The sequence below is a fragment of the Heterocephalus glaber genome, unplaced genomic scaffold, assembly GCF_053883595.1.
Source record: "Heterocephalus glaber isolate CG9 unplaced genomic scaffold, H.glaber_assembly_v1.0 deba00001594, whole genome shotgun sequence".
Lineage (NCBI taxonomy): Eukaryota > Metazoa > Chordata > Mammalia > Rodentia > Bathyergidae > Heterocephalus > Heterocephalus glaber.
In genome coordinates this window covers 2,499,900-2,514,900 of record NW_028258369.1, presented here as the reverse complement: position 1 = coordinate 2,514,900, position 15,001 = coordinate 2,499,900, and the positions used below count along the sequence as shown (strand labels likewise).

The following is a 15,001-nucleotide window of genomic DNA, read 5'->3' as shown; positions in this document are numbered from 1 at the left end:
AGTCTGGATACTGGACATAGCTTCTTTTTATTTCTCCTTCTCAAACCTCAGGGAGAATTTTGTAAGAGTGAGAAAGTGTCAAATCAGCACAGGAGCCAGTGTCTTGCCACAAAGCAAGGTAAGGACCCAGGGAGAAGTTTAAGCCCTGCTGGTCACAGATTGGAGGTGCTAAGCCCAGAGTCCAAATGCTAATTTCAGTTCTGGTAAAATACAACATGAATCATTTGATTTAGCACTTTCTGAGTTTCCTCAGTGAGCACTTTGAAAACTGGAGTATTGGGTGATGGTTTTGGCCTCAGGTCAGCAGAGGGAGTCATTTAGGCCCTGCCACAAGGCAAGCCAAAGACTTTGAATGAAGTCTGAAGGATCCTCCCAGACTTGAACAGTGCCACTCCCCCACTGTCAATCCTGCTGTCAACCCTGGAGGCCCTTTATTCTGTCTGTCTATCTATCTATCTATCTATCTATCTATCTATCTATCTATCTATCTATGAGCTATCTTTGTGGTACTGAGATTTGAAACTGGGGCCTTCACAGTGAGCCCATTTTTTATTTTTTTTATTTTGAGATAAGGTCTTGCTAAATTGCCAAGGCTGGGCTCAAACTTGTGACCCTTTCTCCTCAGCCTTTCAGAGTGCTGCTGAGACCAGGAGACAGAGCAGCAGTAGACACATAAAGGCAAAAGTCTGAGTAAATTAGGATAAGCCTTGGGAAATCGGAGCACAGGGGACAAAGGGAAAAGGCCTGAGTAAATTGAAAAAACCTCGGGAAATTGGAGCACAAGTGACAAAAGCCTAATTGGAGTGCAAAGAACAATGGACTAATAAAATCTGCTTTCCAGACGAAAAAAGCCTACAAACAGTGGCAACTGTATAGCTTCATTTTCGGGTGTCTGCCAAAGCCTGCATATAAGCTCCTAGATTTAGTCACCTCTGAAGTGTCCTCCTTTGGAACCACTCTAGGCTAGCAAGAGGTTTTCTTTATTCTTTCTAATAAACCACACACAGTTTGCCCCCCCCCCCACACACACACATACTACTATTTGCAGGCCTCCTTCTTTGCGGTCTGCAGAATAAGTACCCAGAGGGAGGAGTAACTTGATTATATTGTGATTTCAGGAGTGCACCACCACGTCCAGCTTATTTTTAAAATTTAATTATGAGTTTTATTTAAAATTATCTTTAGCAGGGAATGTATAAAGAAAATTTTCAGCCAGGCATGGTAGCACATGCCTATAGTTCTAGCTTCTTGGGAGACTGAAGCAAGAGGATCACTTGAGCTCGCAAGTTCCAGACCTGCCAGGTAAGATAGTGAGATCTTGTTTCAAAGAATAACAACAAAGCCTTTATTTGAAAATACAGTTTAAAGTTTTCTTTTATTTATAGAAAAGTTGCAAAGATAGTACAGAAGTTCCTCTTATGCTCAGCATTCACGTTTCCTTATTGTTTACTGTACATTGATATATATTTGTCACAATTAATGAACCAGTATCAATATATTATAATTAACTAAAATCCATACTTCATATTTCCTTCATTTGCCCTGTAATGTCCTTTTTCTTTCCTGGGATCTCATTAATGTTTCCACACCGCAATTTAGTCTTCATCTCTTATAAGCTTTTCTAGATTGTGATAGTTTTCTAGATATTGCTTGCTTTTGATGACCTTTACACTTTTGGAGAGCAGTAGTCTGGTATTTTATATACTGCCCTTCAATTTTGAAGTATTTTATGATTTGTCTCATGATTACATAGGTATGGGCTCTTGAGAAGAGGACCTCAAGAGGAAATGCAATTTTGATCATATTATTTAAAGTGCACATACTATCAAGATGACTTATGACTGATGATATTCATCCTGACCACCTGGCTGTGGTGGTATTTGTCTACTGTACAGTTACTGTTTTTTCGCCCTTTCTACACAATATTATGGAAGGAAGTCACTATCAGTTCACTGTAAAAGGGTGGGGAGTTTTTGTTTCATTTCCTCGAGGGTGGAGTATTCATATAAATTTTTTTAAATTCTTCTGTTCAAAAGATTTATGTATTTGCCTTAATTTATTTATTCATTAACTCATTCATTTATATTAGTATTAACTCATATATATTTATTTCATACTTTCATTTATAATATCAGATTTTTTTTGCTCAAATTGTTCAACTGGTACTACATTCTTGTTGCTTCTAAGCTCTGTTAGCAAACGGAACTTGGAAAATATCTACATATTAAGCATATTTAGCTAACCATGAGTCTTACTGATGTCTCAAACTTTAATCTACTATTACTAGGCTAGATGATTCATTCTGGCCTTCCCCCTTTGCTTACCTTTATTACAAAATGAAACCCCACTTTCCAACATCTTTATATTTAGTCAATCCCAATGTATTGATTTCAAAATTGTCAACCCATAAACTTGTGAGAAGCAAGTTTAATAAGATTAGAATGTCTATATACTTCTTTCTCTATCCTTGCAATCTCTACTCATTTCCAAAGTTGCTTAGGCAATCACCTCTTTCACCTTATTCTCTTCAGTGACGTTGTTTCATGCATTTGCAATATAGTTAAATTCTTTTGTTGATGTCTGCCCTCCATCCTGAGGTACCCTGACCTTGAAATTGGTTTTTAATTTTTTGTATATATTAAGGCTCACTTTTTATGCTGTTAAAAATGTTTCATCTACTGAATTCTCTCCTCAACTTCCTGGAAACTACTGCCCTCTTTTTGGCTCTCTAGTTGTGTCTTTTGTGAATCATCATATAAAATGGAACCATATAATAGATAATACTTTCAGACTAGCTCTTTTCACTTATCTGCATTTATTTCAAATTTATCCTTGTTATTTCATGCATTGATGGGTTTTTTTATTGCTGAATAATAGTCCACTGTACATATATACCATAGTTTGTTTATTCATTCACCTATTAAGGGCATCTTGGTTTTGGTGACTATGAATAATGCTAATACAATATAAATATATACAATTATTTATTATGCCATAAAGTTGTCAAACCAGTTGGAAAAACATCTGTGAGCACAATTGCTAGATCATATGATAAGAGTGGAAACTAGCAAACTTTTTTTTGTTCAATTTTTATTTTTTTATTAGTACATTTTTGCAGTACATAATGATCACATTCCTTGTGGGGAGTTGTACAAAGTGGCTGCACCATTTTTCATTCCAGTCATCAACGTGTCACAGATCCAATGCTATCTTCAACAGCAGTTGATATTTTAATCCTGCTACTAGGTATGTGTGGGTAATAATTGTTGTTTGGAATTGTATATCCCTAATGAAAAATTATATTATGTGCATCCTTTCATATGCTTATTTGCTACTGCATATCTTCTTTTTTTTATAATTCATGGGTTTTTTAATGCTATCTACAATATAAAAAAGTCAAAGCAAGGCTTCCTAAATATTAGACCTCTGTACCTTAGATAAGGAAAAGCCACCTAACTGACAGACTTAAACAAAAACTAGACATTTGCCTATTTAAGGTATGACTGAATTTCTGCTTAATGACCCCACTATGTGGTCCAAATCAAGCCCATGATATGAATGCACAATCAAAACATCTGAATGCATGATCTGCAAATACTGATTTACATGCCAAAGTACTGCTTTACTTTACAGAAGATCAGAATTAAAGCATATATAGCAGGAATTATATCTTATTTATGTTCATATTCTGGTTTTTAGATTCTTAGAGCATAATAGGTGCTCAATAAGTGTTTGCTGAATCGAGTCCAGCATTCATCACTTCAGGAAGCACTGAATCCATGATGAAACTGTGATCTGAGACTCAGGGAGAGCTCTTTAATTTGCCTTCAGGCCTGTGATTAATTTCTCGATACCCAATCAAGTTAATTGCCACATATCTGCAACAGTTTTTCATTTCGGGGCCAACATTTCTATAGTTCATCTATTCCACAATTAAGCTTTCTTCAAAGATTTGTGCCTGCACATCATAGTAAAGTTAAAAGAATAAAGATAATCTTTGTTATTCTATGTTGGATATTTGCTTCAGATAATTGCTTAAAGCACACACACACACACACAAATGAAGAACAGAATCTGGAAATAATGCAAGAAGCCTAAATTACACAGCTCTCAAAGTTAACTAAAAATAACATTGAAATCATAAATTAACCACTGTTGGTCATGAACAACTTATTGCGTGATGGCTGGAAGCAATGCCTAAGGACTGAGAGATATAAACCAGAAGTGTCCTTTCACTTTTGGCTTGACAAAGTAGCTAAAAATAGTGTATTTCCAAGACTGCCCTGCGTATTCTGCTCAGTGTACTCATTACACTGGGAAGCAGTGAGGAGGAAATGAATACACTCGCTCCCCAAAGACCACTTCCACAGTCCACAATGCTTAGATCAATATTTGCCTTGTTATGTGGGTTATTCTGAGAAAGTTCCTCTGGTCGTCACTTAAAAAGTGGCTGTTTTTGATGTCCTTGGGTCCTTGCTGGAAGAAAAGGGGGGGTGTTTCAGAACTCCTGAAATAAAAGCTGTTGAGAAAGTTTCACATCTTTCACTCTCACTGCCAACATGCTTGTCCTCTTGAATGGTGCTAGGAGAGGTAGACCCAGTGTTTAAGTTCTGCCATTCCCTGCAGGAGCTTTGTGTAATAGAAGTCCATGTTGTCTGCAAAGTCTGTACAAACAGGTGACTCCATGTCCCCCACAGTGCAGTATAACACAGTTCCTCCAACGCTAAGGAAAACTGTTGCTATGCACAGCAAGATCAATAAAATACAGGAGCCATCTCCGACTTCATCTTGATCCAAATTATCATCTATTTCTTGGAATCTTACTCTTCACTTAGATGGTTTCTGCTGCATTTGGGCAGGATGATCTCCTTCAGAATCATTCCTCTTCTTTAATATAGACACCAGTCCTTCAGCAGGAACAACCTCTGCAATTTCTATCCTTTTGGCAAGATCATCAAGAGAAAGACAGCTATCATCAGAAGGCAGGCTCTCCTGTAGGCTATAGGATGCTTCTTCAGGAGAAAGATCTTGAAGGAGATCAGAATCATCGTCTTGATTATCTTCATAGGAAAGAGAATCTTCAGTATCTTTTAAGCATTCTTCCAAAAGGCTATTCAAATAGTCTTCTGTTTCCTTATTGACTTGATCTTCCTTATCTCCCTTTTCCTCTGGGGCCATATACACTTCTGGACGGAGTGCACTTAAGTCAGATATTTTATTATTTTCAAAAAGTACATCCTCAGAGCCAGTCTCTGAGTCAGTCTGACCCTGTGGCTATTTTCCATCACTGTCTGTTAGATCAGGCTGCTGCAGTACATTTAATTCATTGTTCTCAGGTTGGTCCATGGGCAACGCCTCAAAAGCATCCTGAAGTGGCAAATGAAGTTCTTTCCTTTGAGTCTGTGAATACTGACCCTCAGAAATCAACACAGGAGGTATTCGATCACAGCTGGTAGGATCAATGGCTCTATCACTGACTCACTAGAGGGTAGCACTTTAGGGTGGTCAGCAATGACCTCTATTGTGGCCACATCTGGGCAGTCCTCTGTGGGAGCCTCCTGTAAGCGGCTAATGTCCTCACAAGCATTCTCAGCAGAATCTGGGCCTGACCTGCTCCCGGCTGACTCTGAGGACTGGGTGTGGAGCTCCAGTGCGGCTCTGGCGCTGCAGAGTGGCTCCTCCGTGTGGTCCTTCCCTGCAGTGACTGGGAGGCTCAGGGAATCTTCCTGCCTGTCCATCTGACTGCAGGTGGCACTGCTCTCCTGGGGCTCCTCTTTATGCTGGCTTTCTATACTTGGTTCCAGGCCAGGACAAGTTTCACTCTCTAAACCACCTGATACTTCCTCTTCAATATCAGGGCTCTCAGGCCCCGGAACGTAAAGGTCAGCAACAGAAACCGGCTCTTTGGATGTAGCTCTTTTTGTCTTTGATTCTTCAGACACTCTTAACTGAGTAAAACATTTTCTTCCTAGGGACTTTTCTATAGCTATCTTTTGTCTGGATAAAATAGGATCTTGATGTGTTGAGCAAAATTTAGCAAGCCGTTCAAAATCTTCACCATTAAATCCTTTTTCTGAATTCCTTAGAAGCGTAACTGTATGAGGTTGTACAGTTTTCCATTTTGCTTCCCACTGTTCTTGAATGGCAGAAAGATTTGCCAGCAACAGCTCATGATACAATTGTTCAAGCTGAATAAATTTCATTGCTTTCTCATAGTCTTCTTCCTGGAAATATGATTCTGCTATCTGGTGAAGGCAGAGGGGAAGTGCTCTTGAACCCAACTGCTCAACTTCACCTCGTATGAGTGAGAACAGAGACTGCAGAGCTAGCTTTGGGGCTTCTGGTTGATCGTTAGCATTGACTTCGGCAGTCTCTTCATCACCAACAGCATGTGTGGCTGCACTTAGCATCTTTTCTTGTATTAAAGATGCATCATCTGCTGGTGTCTTCTTAATAGTGCCTTTCTTGGTTCTTGTACCTCTTTTTCCAGGTATTTTTTTGTCTTTTCCCAAGAAGTCCTTTCCATCTTTGGGGCCTTCACACAGAACACTTTCTGAGCTCTCACTGGCGGCCACCTCACAGCTGGACACACAGTTTTCATTATTGTTGAGACTATCTTGCTCTAACACTTCAGTTTTCCCCATTGCACTACCACTGCTGGTCAGAAGAGCAGGCCCGTCTCCATCAAGTTGATTTTCATTTTCATCTGATGCAGAAGGCAAGTGTGTTACTCTCCTTTCTGCACTGTCACCAGCATGACACCCATCTTGTGATTCTATCTGCAGACTATATGTAGGAGGATCGCTGTTATCCATTAGCGCATGCTTTGTTGAACCATTTAAAATTTCACGAAGTCCTTCCATGTCTGGGAATCCGAGGCACGGGCAGGGCTACCGCAGGGCTACCGCAGGGCGCGGGCCGCGCTTCTCCCTCCACTCGCTGACATGGCGGCCGACGAGCTGTCACGGAGCTCGCTCACGTCTCCCGCGGCTCGGGCGGATTAGACCCTGCATATCTTCTTTTCTGAGGTATTTGTTCATATATCAATTTTACTTATTTTTTATTTTTTGGTACCAGAAATTGAACTCAGGACCTTGCGCTTGCCAGGCAGGCATAGGTGCCACTAAACTACATCCCCAGCTCATATATCAATTTTAAAAGCAGGGTTCCATATTAGTTTCAGATAAAAAATATAACATGCAGTGTGGCTTATAACAAAATAAAGCTATTCTCTCAAAGTTAAGGAAGCAAGAAGTCTGAAATCAGGGAATCTGAAATGTTGGAAGAAGAGGCCATTCCATGCTTTTCTCCTAACTCCTGGTGGTACCTAACAATTTTTAGCATTCGTGGCTTATCACTTCAATTTGCCTTCATCTTTAAATGGCTTTTGCCTTTGTGTCACTACGTTTCAAGTCTTCTGTCTTTCTCTTATTGACATCTCTCATTGGGTTTTGGCTCACCCTTAATCCAAGGTAATTCTATCTTGAGATCTGTAATTTAATTATATCTGCAAAGATTCTTTCTCTAAATTAGGTCACATTCACAATTTTCACAGGTTAAGGGACAGACATAATTTTTTGCAGTCGTGCTTAAATCTACCACCAGTCATTTGTTTAATTATTATTCCATTTTAAGAATTCTTTATACATTCTGGATACTAGTAATTTATTAGGTATATGATTTACATATATTTTCTCTCAACTTGTGGTTTGTCTTTTCATTCTCTTAACAGTGTCTTTCACAGAGAAAAAAATTATTGATAATAAAGTCCAACTTGTCAGTTTTATGAATTATACTTTTATTGTATCTAAAAACTCCTCACTAAACCTAAAGTCAAATGTGTTTCTTCTTGTGTTTTCTTCTAGAAGTTTTATAGCTTTGCATATAATTTATACCTGTAATCCATTCGGAGTTAGTTCTTATGGTATGAAGTTTGTGTCTGAACTCATTTTTTTCCCATTATGGATGTCCAATTATTCTAGCACTATTTGCTGAAAAAACTCATTTTCCATTTATTTGTGTTTATATATTTGTAAAAACTTTGCTGACTATTTATGCAGGCCTGTTTCTGCACATTTGATTCTCCCCTCTGTATGTCTGTTCTTTCACCTACATTATGCCATCTTGATTAATACAGTATAGCTTTATGTTAAGTCTTGAACCTGTGTTTTGTCAGTTCTCAAACTTGGTTCTTTTTCAGAACTGTGTTGACTATTTCAGAATTTTTGGTACTCCATACTGGAATTAGAATCAGTTTATCGATATTTCATAAACAATTTGCGGGGACTTTGGGTTGGCATTGTATTGGATCAGTAAATCAAGTTAGAAAGAATTAGCTTCTTTTTTTTTTTTTTTTTTGGTACCCTGGGGATTGAACTCGAGTCCTTGCACTTGTGCAGCAGGCGGCGAAACCACTGAGCTAAATCCCCAGCTCCAGAATTAGCTTCTTAATAACAATGAAACAAACATGGAGTGTTTCTCCATTCACGTAAATCTTCTGTTATCAATATGTTGCAGTTTTCTGTATACAGATCCAGTACACATTCTGTTAGTATTTCTTTTTTTTCCTCCAGTACCAGAAATCAAACTCAAGACCTTGTGCTTGCCAGGCAGGCATGGTGCAGCCAAGCTACATCCTCAGACCAGTATTTCATTTTTGTGCTAATGTAAATATTTTTGCTTTTTAATTTCTAATTCCAGCCTTTATTGCTGGTGTGCTATAAAGGAATCAGAATTACTTGTTTCAGGAGAGTTTTTAATTCTTTGGACTTTTCTAAATAGAACTATTTCCTCTTCAAAAAAAGACAATTTCCAATCTTTTTTCTATGTGTATATATTTATTAATTTTTGCTTTTCTTGCACCAGACAGGACTTCCATTATTACATTCAGTAGGAGTAATGAGAAGACAAATTTGTTTCATTTCTAATCTTTGGGGGAAATTACTCATTTTCTCATCATTTAGTATGATGTTAGCTATAGTTTTTTTTTGTATACTCTTTATCAGGCTAAAGAAGTTCCCTTCTGTTATAATTTGAGGTTTACCTTCAAAGACTCTGATGTTAAAGACCTGGTCCTGATAGCACTGCTGGGAGGTGGTAAAACATTTAAAAGGTAGGGCTTAGTGGAAGGTCTTTAGATCATTAGTGGCATGCCCTCTGTTGTAGCTTGTGTCTAGATGTCCTCCCAAAGGCTGTGCAGTCTTTCTGAAGGTAGCTAAATCTGGAATGTGTGACGCTAGGATTGAGGGAGTGTGATTACTAAACCACTACACCTGAGTGATTATTTTGGAGCCGCCCTAATCCTGGTAGTCTGAATAAGATAAAAGGAGCAGAAAGATGCTGTTAAGGTCCCTTGTTACCTTTGCTACTATGTGGGTGCCACAAACTGTTTCTCCTCTGCGATGCTTGTTTGCCATCTTTGCCTTGGAGCCAGCTGATTATGGACTGAAACCTCTACAAACTGTGAGCCAAAGATTTCCCTTTCCCTCTAACTTTGGATGTCAGGTATTTTGTCTCAGCAATGAAAGAAAAGTAACTAAGACACCCTCAAAGGGGATTTGGGGACTGACCTTTTCTGCTTTCTTCTCTGATTTGCTTCCTAGCCATGATGTGGACAGTTTTTCTCTGCCACACACTCTGGCAGTGCTATGCTTACTTGTAACAGGCCAAAAGCCACAAGACCAGTTGATCATGGATTTAAATGTCTAAAAATGTGAGCCAAAATAACCCTTTTATCATTATAAGCTATTACCTCAGGTATTTTAGTGTAGTAATGGGAAATTGATGAACACATCTCCTATTGTTAATTTTTAAAACGTTTTATTGTAAACTGGTTTTGAATTTTACAACTGTTTTACATCTCTTAATAGAATCTCATTCATTTTATATTCAGTCTGTATGTGATAAATTTCATTGGTTTGCAATTACTGAATCAATGTTGCATTTCTGGAATGAGCTACTCTTAGTCATGACACAAAATTTTCTTTATATATTGCCAGTTAATGTTTGCTAATATTTTAAGTATATTTATGTCTATGTTCATGAATGATATTATTTTGTAGTTATTTTTCTAATAAGGTATTTAAACAACTTGGATATTAGAGTGTGATATTCTTATAAAAATACAGTAGTTGAAAATTCTTCCCTCTTTTTCTATTTTTTGGAAAATATTTTAGATTATTGACATATTTTCCATCCTCAAGTGTTTGGTATTATTCACTCAGGAATCCATCTGGGCCTACTAGATTCTTTAATTAGATGATTTTAAACTACAAACTAAATATCTTTAATAAATATGGGGACATTCAAGTTATCAATTTCAGCTTCAGTTGTGTTTTCTAAAAAATTGATCCATTTCATCTAAATTTTCAAATTTGTGAGCATAAAGTTCAAGACCTCTATTTTTTCTTAACACTGATGCGTTATGGCTTCTCTCTCTCTCTCTCTCTCTCTCTCTCTTTTTTTCTTCCTGGTTACACTGCCTAGAGGCTTATTGATTTCATTGATGTTTAAATGTTGTTATTAATTTTTCCTAATGTTTTTCTGCTTTATATTATTATTTCATTTATTTCTACCCCTTTATTTATTTTCTCATTTCTTCTGCTTATTGAGGGTTTTAGTTACTCTTCATCCTCCGGTTCCATAAAGTAGAAACTTACATTGTTTAATTTAGGTCTTTCTTTCTTGTTTTTTTTTTTTTTTTCTGTATAATTTTGATCCTCTGAATTTCTCTCTAGAAACTACTACAGCAGCAATTTCCAAACTTTTTTTATTTGTTCTTATTTGTTCAAAATGTTTTTTCTTGAGACTTCTTTGAAATATGTTTAGAAATCTGTTGTCTAATTTAGAAATATTTAAAACTTTCCAGGTTTTATTGATTTCTGATATTATTTTGCGATCTGAGAACATATTTTGTATGATTTCTGTTCTTTCAGATTTGTTAAGTTTTGTCTCATGGCCTAGAATACCATGTCTTTAATAAACATTACAGGTGAGTTTAAGGAGAATGTGTATTCTGCTTCTTTTGAATGAAGTTGTCTATCATATAATTAAGTCAAAATGATTGTTAATACTGTTCATACCGTCTATATGCTTACTGAATTTTTACCTGTTTTGTATACAAATTACTAACAGTGTAATACAAATACACTATAATACAGTATTTCTCCCTTCATTTATAACAATTTTTAATTCATATGCTTTGATGCTTGCTTGTTATGTGTAAGCATGTTTAGAATTGTTATGTATTCTTGGAGAATTGACCCCTTTATTGTAATTTTCTTTCTTATTCTTGTTATCTTTCTTGTTCTGTAGTATGCATTTCTAAAATTATAAAAACAATTTTGCTTTTACTTCATTAGTGTTGTCACCCATTCCTTTACTGTCTTTTTAACTAGTGTACTCCAAAATATATTTTATTGAATTCCAAAGTAGCATTCCTATATGAGATATCCCAAATTAAAATCAAGTTATAAAAGCACGAGTTATGAGACCAACTAGTGATAAGACCTGCTTAGACAAATCTGAAATAGATACCAATTTATACCATATCTCACATGAAAGTTTTTCTAATTAATAGACTCATATATTAATAATAGCAAGATAAAGATGTCCGAATAAGACTCTGAAGTGCCATAAGTGAGTTCTAGCTAGGCTGTAAGGAGTCTGCTATTGTTTGCTATCCATGTAAACAACAGACCTTATCTACTTATGCCAAAAAGGTTAAAGATCTTTATCCAACTAGACATAACTTCAATTGAAGACTAATTTCTAACTACCAGACAGATATTTTCCTAGCAGGTTAATTTTAATATGCAGGAAGGTATCATCTAGATGGCTGCATCATGTGTTTGTAACAGAGACATATGTAATGTATTTTGTGTTCAGGACACTAAGTTTCATGGCTGGTTCAGTCCTTTCCTGAGTATTTTGAAACTCAAAGAAACCCATCAGGCTCTTGAAGAGTATGTTGTTAACAAGATAATTCATCACATCATCTCAAGTCTCCTTCACTTTCTGCACCGAGCTTTGCTTGAAGTGTAGAAGTTATCAGACAACTTCCTTAAAGGATAAAGTGCTATAGAACTCTAAATACTACTACTTGTCATCTGTTATCATCTCCAAATGGCTGATCTGATATTGAGTGTCCTAAAGTAAGCTCTGGGTCTTGGATAAGAATGTATGGCTAATGATCTAGAGCTAGGTCAGATTGTACAAAATAGCTGTAAGTAGGACTCAACGTGCAAAATTAATGTGAGGAATTAGTAGTTGATCCAACACTGTTTTAATTCAATTATAGTACAAATTTACTTCAATTAAAGTAAGCTGATTATATGCTCAGCATACATAAATGGATTTTCTTTGCTTTATAAAATTAATATATTTTATTTTTAGAGCAGAAAATTTGAGCCAAAAATACAGCATTCCCATGTATCCCTTCTCCTATCAGGGTAGTACACTTGCTACAATTAATGAACCAGTATTTATACATTATTATTAACTATTGTTGATAGTTTAGATTAGAGTGAATTCTTTTAAATTTTTATTGACATATTATAATTGCACATATTTGTGGGATATGCTGTGGTAATTCAATGCATGTATACAATATGTAATGATCAAACCAGAGTGATTAGAGATTTCTATATCCTTAAACATTTCATTACTTTTTGTGTTATGAATCTCAATCTCTTCTCTTCTAGTTCTGTATAAAATATATTATTGGGAAATATCATCATATGTAATGATTAAACCAGGTTGATTAGAATTTCTATATCCTTAAACATTTTATTACTTTTTGTGTTATGAATCTTCGATCTCCTCTCTTCTGGTTCTGTACAAAATATATTATTGGGAAATGTCATCACCCTACTGTGCCCTAAAACATTTTTAGTATCTATTATCCAACTTGTTTCTATCTCTCCTCCACCCTCTTCTCCACACTATACTTCCTAACCTCTAGTGACCACTATTCTCTCTACTTTGCTGAAATCAACCTTTTAGATTCCATATCTGAGGAAGGTCATAGAGTATTTCTCTATGTGTGACTTCACTTACATAGTATCTACCAATTTCATCCATGTTGCCACAAATGACAGAATTTTAATCTTTTTGTGGCTGAATAATACTCCATTGTGTACACTACATTGTTTTTATCCCTTCATTTGTAAATGAATACTTCACTTGATTCCATATCTTGGCTAATGTGAGTAGTGCTGCATTAAATATGGAAGTGTAGGCATCTCTTTGATATATTGATTTCTTTCATTTGAATATGTAGTCAGTAGCGATATTGCTATATCATATAGTATTATAGTTCTATTTTTAGATTTTGAGGAAACTTCATACTTTTTTTTCTTAAGCCATTTATGCTGAAGATTGCAGTTTTTCGAATTTTTGCGTGAAATTCATGTATATTTCCTAAAAAAATTCAAGGAACAAGAATTCGAAGAGAAAATTTTATTATGTTCCATTCTTATGAGTGTTTCAAAAATGGAACAGTAAGCATTAAAGGGTTAATAACTGTACTAATTTACATTCTCACCAACAGTGTGTAAGTTTCCCTTTATGTAAATCTTCTTCATCATTTAACTTATGGTCTTTTTTATTATAGCCACTTTAACTTGGGGCTCTACTATTTATATTGTATATTCTATGGGTTTAGACAAATGCATGAGGTATGCATCCACAATTACAGCATCATACAAAATAGTTTCACTGCCCTAATAATAGCTTGTCACTTTACTTTTAACTAATCTGAATCTTCATACACATGATGATGTCTTGTAAATAGCATATAGTTGTCTTCCTTATTTTTTGTGCCATGTTTGTCTTTTAGCTAGTGTTTTAGAGTATTCACATTTAATGTGATTACTGCCAGTTGCCTTAAAATGTATTTTAACTGTTTCTATTTGCTGCACTTGATTCAAATTCAACATAGTATATGATTTTGTTTTATCACTTCTGATGTCATTCATTAAAAAAAAAACTTAGTCGTTTTCCTAAGTTTTGTAATAATACATTTTTAAATAATTAAAGTTCACTCTCAAATAACAGTGCACTCACTTCATGTGTAATAGATTTCTTACAACAGAGTATTTCCAATTTTTCCTTCCCATTCTTTCTAGTATTGCTCTCATTAATTTCACTTATTCGTATATTATAGTCACCTATACATTATTGCTGTTATTTCTATAAAGAAAACAATTCAGAATAAGAACAAGAAAAATTGAATATTTTCTTCTATCCGATTCTATGCCTTCTCTGATACTCATGTGTATCCATTTTTCTGTGCCGTATTCCTATAATATATTTGTTCTGCATGATGAAATTATTTTGTCATTTCTTGCAGAACATATCTGCTGGCAATGAATTATCTTAGTTTTATCGGCTTCAGGTAGTCTTTGTTTCTGCTTCACCTTTGAGGGATAATTGTGTTGGATCTAAGATTCTTGGTTGATTTTTATTTTCCGTTCCACATTTTCAGAATTTAGATATTTAGCTTGCTTTCTATTTGGAGTTTTTCTGATTAGAAGTTTGATTTAGTTCTTATTTTTCTTCTTCTGCAAGAAATGTGTTTTTAACCTCTGTGAGTTTTCCTCAAAATTTTATTTTTTGTCTTTTTTTCTTCAGTTTGAATATAATATCCTTGCATGTGATTTGTTAGGTTTGTTTTTTATTGTACATGTTTGTAGTATATAATAATTATGTTCATTGTGGGTGTAGTTGCTATATGTACACTACGGGGAAAGAGGATGTTACCAGAACCCGTGCAGTGGGTCCTGGTCTCCTGTGAGCCATGACAGCACAAGACCAATTAAATTAAGACAGGAAATAAGACTTAGAGAGGAGGCTGTGTTCTGGGCCTGATCAATGCTGCTCTGGGCAGCAAAGAAGGCACTCTGAGCTTGCCACTATTTATTGGATTCATAGAGAGTAACAGATGACTCAGAGGGTGGCAATAATCCTAAATCAACAAGGATCTTATAATAGGAGGAAATAT

The 15,001-nt window shown here is 35.7% G+C and overlaps 1 pseudogene; it reads right to left on the bottom strand.

Annotated features, from left to right (window-relative positions):
- Positions 1–4,381: 4,381 nt before the first annotated feature.
- On the bottom strand, positions 4,382–6,830 carry LOC101707147 (consortin pseudogene; annotated as a pseudogene).
- Between the last annotated feature and the right edge of the window lie 8,171 nt (positions 6,831–15,001).